Source organism: Castanea sativa, chromosome 5, assembly GCF_040712315.1.
Source record: "Castanea sativa cultivar Marrone di Chiusa Pesio chromosome 5, ASM4071231v1".
NCBI lineage: Eukaryota > Viridiplantae > Streptophyta > Magnoliopsida > Fagales > Fagaceae > Castanea > Castanea sativa.
Window position 1 is genome coordinate 45,024,878 of NC_134017.1, and position 16,765 is coordinate 45,041,642.

A 16,765-nucleotide genomic window follows, 5' to 3' on the forward strand; every position below is an offset into this window, starting at 1 on the left:
GACGTAGTAGTTTCTTGGAGAGAGAATAAGGCACTCAGTCACTTTTTCATATATTCTCTATGTGCATACCCATGATGACGGCCTTTAAAATAAGCCTCATATATGTTTAGGGTTATGGGAAAAGAAACCCTACACAAATATTTTAGCATGGACCGAAAATCAGATCTGAAAATTCTGATTTTATAATTCTGGATAGATTATCTGTCGAGGTATTTGTTGAACTTCGATAAATTATCTGTTAAGGTATCTGTCGAGCTTTAATGAACAGCTTTTCTTTACTTGTTTCTTGGATAGTTTTGCATGGCTTCAATACTAGACTTGAACTCTTGTTCCATGAAGTACTAAACCCATCATAAATCTACCAAATTAAAAGTAACGTGCGTTTTGTCAAAAAATTAGCTAATTTTCATAACATATGTTCTAACAAGTTCTACATATGTCCTAACAGGGGATAACTGTTTTTACCCTCAAGACAATCCATTCCAAGCTTCATCTACTTGTTTTCATGGCTGCCAACTCAACACGGATTTAGTTTCCTCAAGATTTTGGCAGTCCATTAGTAAGTGAGCTAAAGAAATCTAACGAAAGCTACTGCTTATTTGGGCGGATTTTGCAAAACCAATCATTTTCAAAGTACAGCTTTTAAATATATTTTTCTTAGGTATTACTTAACATTCAATTTTTAATGAACATAGATCTAAATTTTTTTGCCTCATTTGTGCATTAATTAATCCCTAACTCTGTCATTGCACCGTAGGACGCTGAAAATATACATGTAACGCTAACGCATATGTCATTTGAGATAAGCCCTTTTCCATTTCGTGAAGAGAAAAATCAATTGTGATCTTGACTCTTTCCTTCCACCCACCGTATAAGAAATTTAAAGTTTTAAACAATAGAATACTGAATACGTTACATAAAACCATTGAATCTATATATATCATTCTCATTATATTAAAAGGTATAGAATTCGGAGTAAACTTTTCCCTGGCAAACATGTACAGATATCAAATTGTATATTACAATATGTAGCCACTTTCGTTGACGTTCGCCACACATAAATAATGTCCATAATTTTATGTTTGTGCACCTTGTTCATATATATATTGATGAGTCCAAAAACTCGGAACCATCTCACATTCAATGATGAAGCTAATGTACATTATGCATTTATTAAAAGCATTCAAGCCAAAGAGTAACGCATGGAGCAACGGTAATAGAATTGTATTTACTAAGACATCAACTTGTAATGCACTAGCTATTGCAAAGTAAATACTAATGTTATTAGTTCCATTTCGGACTCCGTTTCGGTTTTTCTAGTGGAACGGAATATTTTGATACCGGCTTATTTCGGCGTACTATTTTAGGGTGTTTCAGGGTTCCTAAATATATATATATATACACACACACACACACACACACATGAACACACACACACACATACAATATAAAACTTTCAATTTAAAGAAGTGTTACTATTATATAAAAAAATGAATTTAATTAACTTTTTAAAATTAAATAAAATAACATTAAAAAATATTTATTTATAATTGTCTACAAATAAAATTCACATTTTGGATAATCTTAAAAAAAACAATAAATGTGAAAGTCAAAGCACAAAAGTTCTTAAGATTTTAATTAGTATATGAATCTTAAATCTATAATAATAAAAGAAGTGTTACGTTCACAATATTTTTACAACAAATTATAAGTGTTTAGTTGTTATTAGTTTTAATTTAAACCTAGAATTAAAATTAAATTTTTTTTTACCAATTACAGCTAATATCAACCTATTATTTACAATTTATTGTGTAAGTATTGTTAAAATGTTGTCAATATAACATTTTTCTAATAATAATAATAATAATATTAATAATATTTTTAAATAAATAAATAAATATTAATATAAAGTTATAAACCATTGTACATGATAGACCAAAAATGTATTGACCCCCTTGTGATGAATTGACCAATTAATTAGCCAAGTAAATTAATTAGATTCAATTACATGCAATGAGCGTGGCAGCACAAACAAATCACCAATTAACTAAATATGCAGCGAAAATTAAATGACATGGTGATTTATTTACGAATGAGGAAAATCTACACGGCAAAAACCCCATCAGGTGATTTTAAGATCACCACTCCCAAGAATCTACTATTATCAAATGAAGCGGTTACAAGTAAAGGAATCTTAGTACCTTATACCAACCTACAGTTGAACCTTTATCCCAATACCCAATTGGACTTGTTCTGTAGTGATAATCTCTCCTTGTATTGCACGACTCCTAGTACTTGACTAACCAATAGATGCGCGGATCTCAGTACGTGACTTGATCACCAACTTGAGAAGGATGTTGGCTACAAAGTTCTTCTGTTCTTCAGAAGTTGCTTGGTCACAAAACCCTACAATGTAGAAACACAGTAGCTTCTTTCAAGAACTAGGACAAACTAGGTTTTTTGGTCACACTTGAGGAATTATGCTTTTGTGCAATTGTGCTCTTGGCTGTGCAACTTGATACAGCTTTTAAAATAATCCTTATATATGTTTAGGGTTGTGAGAAAAGAAAGCCCAAACACATAATCACAGATTGGATGAAAATCAGAACTAAAAAACTAAATTTCATAAACCTCGACAAATACCCTAGCTGTCGAGTAGCTGTCGAGCCTCGGGCTGAAATGGCTCTTTTAAACCTCGATATATGCTAGCTGACAAGCTTTAATGAACAATACTTCTTCACTTGTTTCTTGGACAGACTTGCATGAATTTAACACTTGAACTTGAAACCTTGTTTCTTGAAGCATTAAACACATCCAAGATCTACCTAATTACAAGTAAAGTGTGTTTTGTCAAAGGATTAACCAATACATAAAATGTTGACATATGTTCCTAATATCCAATCACATATGTCATAACAGTACACAATGAGGAAAATAAAAATAATACCTCTGACTGACATTTGCTTTTGGATTTTTTTTAACTTTCTTTGTCATTTCCAAAGTTACTCACATGATGGGCTTAGAAAAGTTGAAATTTGAAATCAATAAAAGAGGATAGAATAGAACTGGACTCTGGAAGACACCAAGATACTTAAGAGTCAAGCCAATAGAAAATAAAAGAACAAAAGCCCAGTCCCACTAACCAGTGGATACAAAACGGAGAAGAAGAAGTTAAAGAAGAAGAAGAAGATGAAGAAGTGGGTTGGGACGCTGGGTTCATTCAGGCAAACAGCGGGCTGACGTCGTTTGGACCTTTACTCTTTTTTATTATTATTATTTTTTTTAAATTAACAAGCCAAATATTGTATTGGCCAGAATTTACATTTCAGCCAAAATTGTTCCGAATGACTAGAATGGCACAAAATGGCCTGAAATCTGACCCGAGGTGGAATGTGGGGTATTCTAGTATCGGTTTGCATACCGGTACAAAAAATTCCAGTCGTTCTGACCAGAATGGAACGGTATCAATAACAATGGTAAATACAAAGACCCATTGCTCTTCAAGGTGGAATTAGCTATAAAACAAGAGAAAGATCCAAGCATAGAGGTACACAAAACATTCGATTTGAAAACTATTCTTAAACCAAATCCTTTTTCTAAAATCTTTCTCTGACTTAATCTTTGGAGGGTTTTTGGCAAACACCACATTGGTGTACTCCATTTCCAATTTGAATCTTATTGCAGGTTTACGTTAGAGACAGTAAATTCCCTTCATCCATCACCAGAGATGGGGAACTCAATTGCAGAATTTTTGATTCATCAGTTTGGCACCATCTATGGGGATGTGATCATTCAAGCCATTTTCTTTTCCCAAGTGACAAAAGAGATCCTCATAATATGAAATGGACCCTGAACAGGCCATACAATAGATTCAGGCTCTCATAGCCAGCATGGAGGAATTGAGCTAGAATGAGCTGAATCCCAAAATAAGGAACGACAACGGACTACTGAGAACCAAAATGAAGAAGAACAACCACGAAGAATCGAAGGAAACAATAATGAGGAAGAATCAGATAACCAAATTAACTAGAGGATGAGGGCGTCAGAAGAGAACTCATCAAGGATGGAAAGCGAACTCCGTAACATGAAGAGAGAAATGGAAGAACTCAGGAATGTAGTGAAGGACAAAACTGTGGAGAACCTAGATGAAATGATTCAAAGGACAGATTCATCATTTACCACTGAGGTGTTAAATCATCCTTTCCCACCAAAATTTCATCTTTCCCAGCTAGAGTCGTATGATGGTTCAAGGGATCCTTTGGAGCACATTGAATCGTTCAAAACCCTAGTGCTCTTGTAGATAACCCTAGACGACGTACTGTGTAGGGCCTTCCCAACAACGTTGAAGGGTGCAACCAGATTCTGGTTCGGCAAAGTACCCCCAAGCACCATTGACAACTTTGAGCAACTTAGTAAGGGCTTCGTCTGTAATTTCATTGGAGGACAGAGACCCAAGAAGCCAACCGGGCATCTTCTCAACATCAGTCAAGCAGAAGGAGAGTCGTTGAGATAGTACGTGACTCGTTTCAATAAAGAGTTGCTACAGGTGGACGAAGTAGAGGATTAGGTCATCCTAATAACCTTCCAAGCAAGTTTGCTGCCCGTATATTTCTTCTTCTCAGTCACTAAGAGCCTGTCGAGGACAATGGCAAAGCTGTTCCATAAAGCTTAAAAGTATATGAACGCAGAAGATGCGGTGATTACGAAAGAGATGACAAGCAAAAGGAAGAGAGACGAAGGAACCAGCAGGAAACTCGACAAAAGGAAAAAAGCGCAAAGCACAGGGCATGTCGTGGATAAAAATAAAAACCTACTAGATTGAAGATCAAAGTTTACTAACTTCACTCACTAGTAATACCCATTGAATAGGTACTGATGCCAATAAAAGACAAACCTTCTTTGCAATGGCCTAGGCTTATTTATGCTCTAGTAGAAATAAGACACAAGAACAAGTACTGCAGATTTCACCAAGACTACAAACATTGCACTGACAAATGCAGGCATTTGAAGGAGCAAGTGGAGTTCCTGAGTTTTCAAGGATAACTGCAGAAGTTTATACGAAAGATGGAGCCATATAGATGACAATAGAAAGACGAAAAAGATAAAGAATAAGAGACAGGTGGCAAGCTCCTGTAGGCGAAATAAGGATGATAGTAGGAGGACTAGCAACAAGAGGATCTTCTAAGTCACCAAAGAAGGCATACGCAGAAGAAGTAAATAGTGTTCATTCACAATTCCCGTCATCAAAGATCCTAATGAGTAATGAGCGAGACATTATCTTCTTAGAAAGAGACGCTCGCGGCATTAGACAACCTTATGAAGATCCCCTAGTGATAATGCTAAGAATGGAGGAATTTAACATTCACAGAGAATTGGTTGAAAATAGGAGTTCAGCAGACATCATCTATTTGCCCGCATTTCAATAGATGAAGCTGAGTCAAGAGAGGCTTTGACCTTTCACTTCTCCTTTGGTGAGCTTTACTAGAGACAAGATTATTCCTAAAGGCGTTGTCAAATTGACTGTAACCACAGGCACGTATCTAGCCTAAGTTTCCAAAGAGATTGATTTCCTTGCGGTAGATTTTTTGTCAACATACAACGTCATCTTGGGACGACCGACACTCAACAAGCTGAAAGTGGCAACATCAACATACTACCTAAAGGTAAAATTCCCTATAGCCCATGGTATAGGAGAAATTCAAGGAGATCAAGTCCTTGCAAGGGATTGTTACCAAGCCACCCTAATGTCAAGTGAAAATCATACATGGATGATATGAGCCAAAGCCTATTTTTGAACCATCAAAAGCATCACAAGACATCAAAGTCATCCCAGGAGATCCATCCAAAGTTTTGAAGATAAGGTCAGCTCTTTCATGTGGAAAAATGAGGACATGCCAGGAATTGATAGGGAGATCATTTAGCATCGTCTCAACGTAAATCCAGAGTGCAAGCCAGTACAACAGAGATGAAGGATATTCGCATAAGAATGCAATAGAGTAGTAACAGAAGAGGTGGAGAAACTCCTAGAAGCATGCTTTATAAGGGAGGTTTTTTACCCAAATTGGCTAGCGAATGTAGTTGATGAGTCCAAAAAATAAGAACTTCGTCATTCAATAATGGAAGAACCTAAGATACGTAATGCATTTATGGCGAGCATTTATGCCAAAGTGTAACGGACGGAGCAACTAGAGAAAGACGTTACACAAATCAAAACACCAATCTGTAACGTCTCAATCACTAAAAAAACAAAAAAAGAATGAATGTAGATATTTGTTACTTATTAAAGACAAAGATGGCTATAAAGTTAGGAAGAGACAGCACCAAAAGGGACACCAACTCTCACCCTAAAAACTATTCTCAAGTCGAATTCTTTTGCAATATACTTCAATTGAATCCCATTCTAACTTAATCATCGGAGGGTGTTTGGAAAATACCATACCGGTGTATCACTTTTTCTCTATTTTAGATCTGTTGCAGGTTCGTCCTTGGACGAAGCCATTACCATTGTCCAATCACACTAGCGAAGATCTCAACTATTGATTTCTGCATCATCAATTTGGCGTTGTCTGTGGGTAGATTTGCAAAGCCATACAGTTTCCTAAGTTGACAAAAGAGATCTCCATAGTGCAAGATGGACCTTGAGTAAGTTGCATAACAAATTCAAGCTTTCACAACGAGCGTAGTAGAATTGATGTGCCAGAATGGAGAACTATGAAAAGCAGTTGAGACCCTAAATGTATACGAGCGGCCTGAAAGGATGAAAGGAAACAGTAGCAAGAGGACAAGAGCTTCAAAAGAAAATCCATCTAGGATGGAAGGTGAACTCTGTAGCATGAGGAGAGATATGGACAAACTTAGGAGGATCGCAAAAGAAAAAGATGTGGAGAACCTGGATGTAACAATCCGAAGCACAAATTCATCGTTCACCACAAAAGTGTTGAATCAACTTCTTCCACTGATGTTAGTAGCAAAACTATCTTACATAACCCAAGAGTACACAAAGGTAGAAGATGCAATAGTCACAAAAGAATTGACCGGCAAAAGGAAGAGAGATGAAAGAACAAGCTGTCACCCCGAAAGGAGGAAGGAAACACAAAGCTCAAAGCAGACTTCGAATATAAAGAGAAACCTTCCAAGTTGAAGGTCAAGTTGTGCTAACTTTACTCCTTTGATAATGCTCGTTGAACAGGTTTTAATGCAGATAAAAGATGAGCCATTTCTTCAATGGCCTCAAACCATGCTAGCTCCAACAAAAGGCAGGGATACGAGTAGGTATTGTAGGTTTCATCAAGACCACGGACATCGTACTGATGAATGCCGAAATTTGAGATGGCAAATAGAGGCCTTGATTCGTCAATGACGGCTGCGGAATTTTGTACGAAAGACGAGTTCACACAAGCAACAACAGAGAGACGGAAAGAATTGGGGGCAAGAGACAGACAATACCAAGGCCCCTACAGGTGAAGAAAGGATGATGACAGACAAGTTAAATGCAAATGGAAGGAGTTTATGAAGTTATTCTCGTCCATAGAGCATAAAGTATAAAAAAAAAATACTGCCAACAAGAAACTTTGGAGAATTTTCTTTTTCATATAAGTGTATTTCCATTTTTATTTCCTCCTTTTGCTAGGATTTCTATCATTCAAAAATAAATCGGGAAATGTAGTATTATTCAGAAAAAAGGTCATTTTCACATTAAGTGTATTTCCATTTTTATTTCCCCCTTTTGCTACGATTTCTATCATCCACGAATAAAGCAGGAAGAACGATATTGTTCAAATCAAAAGAAGAAGCCATGAATACATGGCAAAAAGTAATCAATGCATAACTAAGTCATCACGACTAAAAAAAGAAGCCATGAATACATGGCCAAAAGCTATGAATGCATAACTAAATCACCATGACTAAAAAGAGAAGCCATGAATACATGGCCAAAAGTTATGAATGCATAACTAAATTGTCATGACTAAAAGTAGAAGCCATGAATACATGGCCAAAAGTTATGAGTGCATAACTAATCATCATGACTAAAAGAAGAAGCCATGAATACATGGCTGAAAGTTATGAATGCATAACTAAATCGTTGTGACTAAAAGAAGAAGCCATGAATGTATGGCCAAAAGTTATGAATGCCCAACTAAAACTTCATGACCAAAAGAAGGAGTCATGAATACATGGCCAAAAGTTATGAATACATAACCAAGTCTTCAAGACCAAAAGAGTGACGAATACGTAATGAAACCATCATTGATACATCGATGATACATAATGACATCGTCATTAATACTCGACTAAAAGAATCATGACCAAGGAGTTATCAATGCATAACTAAATCGTCATTAAAAGTTATTGATGCATGACTTATAAGTAGAACACAATTGCCATTCACACATGGTCACAAAAATGGCTACGAGTTAACATGCCAAGGATGAGGCAATTGAAAGTATAGCATCAAAATATTCAAACATGAAGCAAAATATTGCCGAACCAAGGATAATAAACATGCTCAAAATGATTGGGCCCACAAGATTTTTCTTAGAAACTAAAAGTGGGAAAATATAAAATTGCTCAAAACAAACAAGCCCAAGAAATCATTTTTCAAAAGCTAGAAATAAAAGAAGTGTTTCAGCCTTTCAGGGAAGATTAGAAGGAAATGGGTCAACAGGAGCTTTGGTAGTGACAATAGTACCTTTTGCCCCATCATCAACATGACTAGCTCCCACGCTATTTGAAGGATGATCCGCCAGAATCTCCTTCTCAGCCACCTCCATGTCAAGAGTAGAGAAGTCTAGATCCGGATGGTGCTTGGCCATATACTTGCGAAAAAGTTCAAAACCATCCACGTAGTAATCACACAGCTTGTCTGAATACTCATCAGAATTCTTGAACTTTTCCACCGCTTCATAACCGGCCTTTTGAAGTTTGAGTTGGGCATTGTCAATCTACTTATCATTCAATTTGGAGAAGGCCTTCTTGTTGTTCACCTCTCTCTCTAAAGTCTTTAGATGAACTTGAGATTTTTCCATCTCGTTAGAAAGGGACTTACCCTTTGTCTTCAGCACTTCATTCTCATACAAAAGTGAGTTTGCGTTGGAATGGGCCATCACGATCTTTTTCTCATAATCCGAATATTTCTCTGAGATGTATAGAGATTCACCTAACACCTAAAGCGCAAAAAAGTGGAAGGAATTAAAGGAAAAACCTTCATACAAATATACAATGAAGTTAAAGAAAAATACCTGCATAATCTTCTGGACATGAGACGACATCAATTCATTCGAAGTCTTGGTCGTCAAAGGCTTTATATCCTTAACAGAAACAACATCACAGGCCCTCGCCACAACACAGTTGGCATCGTCCCAAAGGATTCCAACTACTGCCTTACCTCGCCCTTTGCTTGTGGGCACACCATCAACTTGGGTAATCATCTCCAAGGACGATGTGGAAGAAGGAGGACGTTGGAGAGAAAGTAGAATAGTAGAAGAAGTAACTATAGGATACTCCCTCTTGGACGGTTCATTGTCTCTCTGACGTTTCCTCAACAAAAGACCTTCTTTCAAACCTGCCATCACCTTTTTCTACTGGACCTCAGCCAATTTCCCTTTACTAAATTGGGCTGCCATTCCTAAAAACCCAAAAAAAAAAAAAAAAAAATCATAAAAGGGAAGGCATCCAAAGGCAATGTGACATTTACAAGATCAACACACTTACTCTTTTTTGAATCTTGACGTTCTTTTGAACGAAATAAGAAGGTTTAGGACGAAGGAAGTGAAAAAAAAGAGACTACGGAGAAATGAGTTTGTCAAAGTCAGGGAATCTCAATGTATTTCCTAACTTTCTCTAGACAATGACTATATCGTTTTTTAAGGCGAGGACGAGCAAACCCTGTACACGTGTAAAGAATTCTTACAAGATCAAGAAATAGCAAATACATGAGTATGCAAATACATGTACAAAAGATCTCTAGCAGAAGGACCCCTATCATCCATTTCCTAAAAGAATGACAATTCTTGGAGAACAAGACAGAAGCATGAAAGGTATCAGAGTCACCCACTTCATCATTATTGATGATGTCTTATAGACGAGGACACTCCCTCCAATATCTCCTATGTGCTAACTCAAAAGAAGCCAACTACGTATTGCAAGAAATACACGAAGGAATCTATGGTAACCATACGGGATCAAGATCTCTGGCAAGAAAGGCACTTAGAGTAGGCTCCTATTGGCCAACACTACAGAAGGATGCACATGAGCCCGTCAAAACATGAGACAGATGCCAACGTTAAAATTCAACAAGGAGAGCTAATGGAATCAATAAATGTTCCCTAGTCATTTTCCCAATGAGGGATCGACATAATGGGACCATTCGTAGTGGGAAGGAAGCATATAGTTTGTAGATTTGGGATTCCTAATACAATAATATCAGATAATGGGAAACAGTTTAACAACCCCAAGTTTCAAAAATTTTGCCGGGATTTAGGTATCAAGAACCACTACTCTTCCCCAAGACATCCTCAAGCGAATGGCCAAACCTAAAGAGATATTATCAGTAAGAAATTCCAAAGTATTCCAAAGTTCCTATCTTTATCTGAATGTATTTTCTTCTATTTCCATTTCATACATGATGAGATATTTTCATCTCCCTATCAATAAAGGGTGAGGAACAGTATTATTTAGAAGTCATTATTGTAGATATTTTTATTATAAAGCTATTAACTACTTTGACATTAATACATGACTTAGAAAAAAGTTATTAATACATAATGAAATCGTCATTTATACATGACTTAGAAAAAAATTATTAATACATAACAAAATCGTCATTTATACATGAATTAGGGAAAAAAAAAGGTTATTAATACATAACACAATTGTCATTTATACATGAATTAGAAAAAAGTTATTAATACATAACAAAATTGTCCTTTATACATGACTTAGAAAAAAGTTATTAATACATAATGAAATCATCATTTATACATGACTTAGAAAAAAAAGGATATTAATAAATAACGCAATTTTCATTTATATATAAATTAGAAAAAAGTTATTAATACATAATGAAATTGTTAGTTATACATGACTTAGAAAAAAGTTATTAATACATAACGAAATTGTCATTTATACATGACTTAGAAAAAAAAAAGGTTATTAATACATAATGTAATTGTCATTTATACATGACTTAGAAAAAAAAAAGGTTATTAATACATAATGCAATTTTCATTTATACATGACTTAGAAAAAAGTTATTAATGCATAACGAAATCGTCATTTATACATGACTCAAAAAAAGTTATTAATACATAATGATAGGCCAAGAATGTATTGACTCATTGTGATGAATTAACCAATTAATTAGCCAATTAGATTTTTTAATCAGATTAACATAGACAATATGCATGGTAGCACAAACAAATCACCAACTAATTAAATATGCAGTGGAAATTAAAGTTGACATGGTGATTTGTTTACGAATGGGGAAAACCTCCAAGGCAAAACCCCACCGGGTGATTTTAAGGTCACCACTCCTGAAAATCCATTATTATCACAACAAGCGGTTACAAGTAAAGGAATCCCAGTACCTTATACCAATCTACAGTTGAACTCTTACCCCAATACACAATTGGACTTATTTTGTAGTGACAATCTCTCTTTTTAATGCACGGCTTCCAGTACGTGACTAACCAATAGATGCGCGGATCCTAGTACGCGACTTATTCACCAACTTAAGAAAGATGTTGATTGCAAAGTTCTTCAGCTTATCAGTTCATTAACACGATGGAGATCATGAAGCGGCTTGGTTACAAAACCCAACGACGTACAAACGCAGTAGCTTCTTCAAGAGAAAATGAACTAGAGAAAACTAGGTTTGTGGTCACAATTTGCATAAACACAACTTTGCTTCACACTCATAAAACTGTGCAACAAATAATCCTTATATATGTTTAGGATTGTGAGAAAAGAAAGCCTAAACATGTATTCACGGATTGGATGAAAATCAGAACTGAAAATTTGTTTTCTATAAATCTCAATAGATAGCTTATCTATCAAGTACCTATCGAGCTTTGGGCTAAAACAACTTTTTAAACCTCGATAGATACTAGCTATCGAGTTTTGAAATCCAGCACTTCTTCACTTGATTCTTGGACAGACTTGCAGGGCTTTAATACTTAATCTTGAAACCTTGTTTCTTGAAGTATTAAACACATCTTGAATCTACCCAATTACATGTAAATTGCGTTTTGTCAAAGGATCAGCCAATTCTAGATTGACATATGTTCCTAACATGAATCACATATATCCTAACACATAACGCAATCGTCATTTATACATGAATTAGAAAAAGTTACTAATACATAATAAAGTCATCATTAATACATGACTTAGAACAAGTTATCAACACATAATAAAATTGTCATTTGTGCATGACTTAGAAAAAATTATTAACACATAACGCAATTATCATTAATGCATGACTCAAAAAAAGTTACTAATACATAACGAGATTGGCATGAAACTTAGGAAAAAATTATGGAGAATTCATCCACAAAGGTTACTTAAAATTGACAGAATTCCATGAAAAGATAAAGCTAAACCTCGAACATGAGGTAGAATGTAACAAAATATCAATATAAATAAACTTGCCCAAAACAAGTGGGCCCACGAATATTGTCACGCCCCAAATCCCAAGGGGTCCAAAGCCTGAGAAAAATGTCTCAAGTACCTGTAAAATTTTCATTTTTTTGACAATTCAATCCACATAAATCCTATCAAGTACCAGCATCAAGAATTACTATAATAATTCCATTGCATATACTCTCAAAGTAAGTCAGAGCTCTAAGCCTTAATTACAAGGACCATTGGCCACAAAAGAATAGAGGTCTGAATAAACAATTACATATCAATAGCTTGTCCCATCAGTGGGAATACAGTCACAACCACTATAATATACAAAAAAAAAGAGTCAAGCCTATTCTAAGATGTACAACATCAAATAACTCCATCACAAAAGTTCAGCCTCCATCAATAGTTAGTCTAACTACTCTTAGCCACCAAAAATTTGTCTCAAAATATTGTTGCCTACTCTGAAAAGTTTATAAAAATAATGGGATGAGACAGTGCCCAGTAAGTAGCATAATTAATGGGGGTGGGGGAAATGCAAGTTTCATCTTCAATAATAATAATATGACAAGAATGATTAAGTAATGAAACACAAAGTTTCTCAAAGTAAATACCTTGAAACTATATACTAAAATCTGTAATCTGTAGGCATTAACAATATAATTTTCAAAGCCATAAAATCTAACATATAGTAAATTTTCTCAAAAATACCACACTACCACATAGACCGGTCAGGGGATCCACCCATTTACAATTGGCATAATATTGTCCTTTCTGGTATGCAGACTCTTGGCCCTATGGACAGCAGTCTCACCCATACCCTCAATGTTTTTCTCTCTCCCCATGGGTAGCAGAGAGAGTGCGTCAAATAAGACCACTCTTGCATATGGTCTCTTGGCCCCATGGTCAGTAGCCTCACCCGCATACAATCAAGAAACCCCTTCCCCCCACTGGGCAGCAGGGAAGAACGCGTCATCCAAAGTGAAAGGGCACCGACTTGGATTTGATTTCCGTTATCACAAAGACTACAAAAACCAAATCGGGTGATCACCGGAAAATCACACATGGTATGGTGTTAAAACCACATAAAGCTCACAGGTTACGTTACTTCCAAATATATAGTTTAAATCTAGGTAATTTCAGGAAAACTTGAAATAATCTAACTTCCACAAGGTTTGTAAGGTTTTCAACTTCATTCTTGTCAAAAGATTTTATATCAATTTCCCAATAACAAGACAAGATAAGCATCTTTAGATTTTCTAATAAACCTAAAGTTCATAATTTCCTTATCAAAGAATAAATAAAAGATGCTCATATTTTCCATATCAACAATTCATGCATTTTCCCAAATGCAATACCAAATATGATGCATTTTCATATATATAATCACACACACACACACACACACACACACACACACACACACACATATATATATATATATATATATATATATTAAGGTTACGACACAATAGTTTTAGGAAAATATAGTTTCCATAGGTAGTTTCCAAAAGTGTGTCTAACCCAAAAACAACATTTATGCAATATGATTATTTTCCAAAATCCCATTAAAAAGCTACTTACCTCTCAACCGCAAAAGCCTAACTCTCCAAGCTCCAAGGAGATTACCTAGAACCTAAGCAATATCAAGTAAACCTATCATAATAAGTATAGAGTTGGAAATTGTATCTAGCCACAATTTAGGAATTGCCAAATAAACACTTAATTAGGCAAGCCTAATATTTAACCTCATCAATAACATATTCTTCTTTCCAAGTTTCTCAACAAATTAATTCACAAGGCATAGACTCCAATTTATAAAGTTAGCCCATTCAATATCATCTCCAACATTATGACTAGCTTCCATAAATTTACACTACATCATTAAGAGACCCATGAAAGCAAAAATCAAAATATCCTCCAAGACAAGAAATTTAGAACTTCAACTAACTCCAAATAAACCCAATGGCAATGGAAAAATTGAATTTACCAACCATCACACATTATAACTTAAAACCCCTAAATTTTTCCACCATACATAAACCTTAAGTAGCCATTTTTAGCACAAATTATATACCCACTCATCAAATAATTCCACCAATACAAAACCCATACATACAAACACATAAATATCACTTCTAATGCTCATAAATCACATGGGTATCATTATTAAAGCTTAGATAAAATAACCTCAAACAAAAGTGTGAAACCCACCAAAAAGATTAGAAATTTTTACCTCAAATAAAATGATGAAGATGCTTAGGGGTTCCCAAGTATTTTTCCGGTGATCTTGCCAAAAAAAATGATGGTGAGATGGTGTGGTTTGGAATGGAGGCCGGCGGGTGAGCTTGAGAAATGAGTGTGTTTAGGTGAAGAGAAAAGAAAGAAAAATGAAAGAATGAAAAGAGAGAGCCGGCCAAAAGAGAGAAGAGATAAGAGAAAAAGGAGTGGTGGGGAGTGGGGTTAGGTGAGGCACGTGGGAACCCAAAAACAAATCTGACCCTTTGCAACTTGAGATGAGGAAGAGGAACCTGAGCGCTTAGAACTTGGGCAATCTCTAGCAAAGTGTCCGAGTTGCTTACAAACAAATGAAATCTTTACCCCATCACAATTTTGTCCATCATGAAGTTTACCACAACAAGAGCAAGACTTCTTATCACCAGGCTGAGGATAGGCATTCTTGCTATGCCTAGAAGATTGTCCTCTATTACCTGAGTTTTTAAAGAATCATTTCTTAAGCCCTTACCCTTACCATGTTGAGAAATAAAGGGCCCTTGCTTCTTTTCACTCTCCTTGGAATTGGGGTTGTACTTATAATCTTCTTCGAGACTCATCGCTCGCTTCACAGCCTCAGTAAAAGGATCCACTCCAGAGACTATAATGAGAGGGCGAATCCTACCATCAAGGCCTCCCCAAAACTTTTTCACTTTCTTGGACTCATCCGAAATCAAGTAAGGAGCAAAGCGAGAGAGTTCAACAAACTTAGCAGCATACTTTTCCACTGTCATAGCCCCCTGAACCAAATCAGAAAATTCTCTTGCCTTACGGTCCCTCACTACATCGAGGAAGTATGCCCCATTAAAAACTTCCTTAAACTTCTCCCAAGTAATGGGAGTGCCCCTTCTCAACTCCATCCTCAGAGAGCTTGACCACCATCTCTCAGCAAGACCCTAAAGAGTATAAGTGGCATACCTCACCCTCTGAGCATCAGTGCATTCAAGGGCTCTTAGTAATTTTTCCATCTTTAGCAGCCAGTTCTCTGCTGCTATAGGATCAGGTCCCCCATCAAAAGTTGGAGGGTTTTGCTTATTGAACTCCCCAAAAAGGCAACCCTCCCTCCCACGTTCACCACCTTGGACTGCTCTAGCAATCCTAGCATAAATCCTGTTTGCCACTGCCACCTCATCAATCTCACCACCATCAGGAGTGACAGGTCTCTCACGCTCTTGGCGTTGCCTATGGCCATGCTCAGGAGCTGTAACCTCATCCACATGCTTTACTTTACGTGCTTTCTTTTTAGGAGGCATAGTGTACCAAAGTACTTATACCTATACCCAAGAAACAAGCAAGCAAATCACAAGGCAACATAGAAGGTTAGCATAGAAAAGATAGATAAGAAAAAGGAATAGCAGGTGGAAGTTGAAACAAAGGTATAAAATAAAGAATTCATCAACCCCTAATGCTTTGACTTATATCAAAATCAATTCCTATTTTCAAAGTCTACAGAATCATAACCTATGCTCTAATACCATAACTGTCATGCCCCAAACCCCAAGGGGTCCAAAGCATGAGAAAAACGTCTCAAGTACCTGTAAATTTTTCATTTTTTGAAAGTTCAATCCACATAAATCCTATCAAGTACCAACATCAAGAATTACCATAATAATTCCATTGCATATACTCTCAAAGTAAGTCAGAGCTCTAAGCCTTAATTACAAGGACCATTGGCCATAAAAGAATTGAGGTCTGAATAAACAATTACATATCAACAGCTTGTCCCATCAGTGGGAATACAGTCACAACCACTATAATATACAAAAAAAAAAAAAAAAAAAGAGTCAAGCCTATTCTAAGATGTACAACATCAAATACCTCCATCACAAAAGTTCAGCCTCCATCAGTAGTTAGTCTAACTACTCTT

General features: G+C 36.0%; 1 long non-coding RNA gene across 1 annotated transcript; it reads right to left on the bottom strand.

Annotated features, from left to right (window-relative positions):
• Positions 1-12,786: 12,786 nt before the first annotated feature.
• On the bottom strand, positions 12,787-15,758 carry LOC142634233 (uncharacterized). The gene is made up of 3 exons (XR_012844082.1): positions 14,861-15,758; positions 14,209-14,260; positions 12,787-13,088 (listed from the first exon to the last, which is right to left on the bottom strand). It is a non-coding gene; the product is annotated as an uncharacterized LOC142634233 (long non-coding RNA).
• Positions 15,759-16,765: the final 1,007 nt, after the last annotated feature.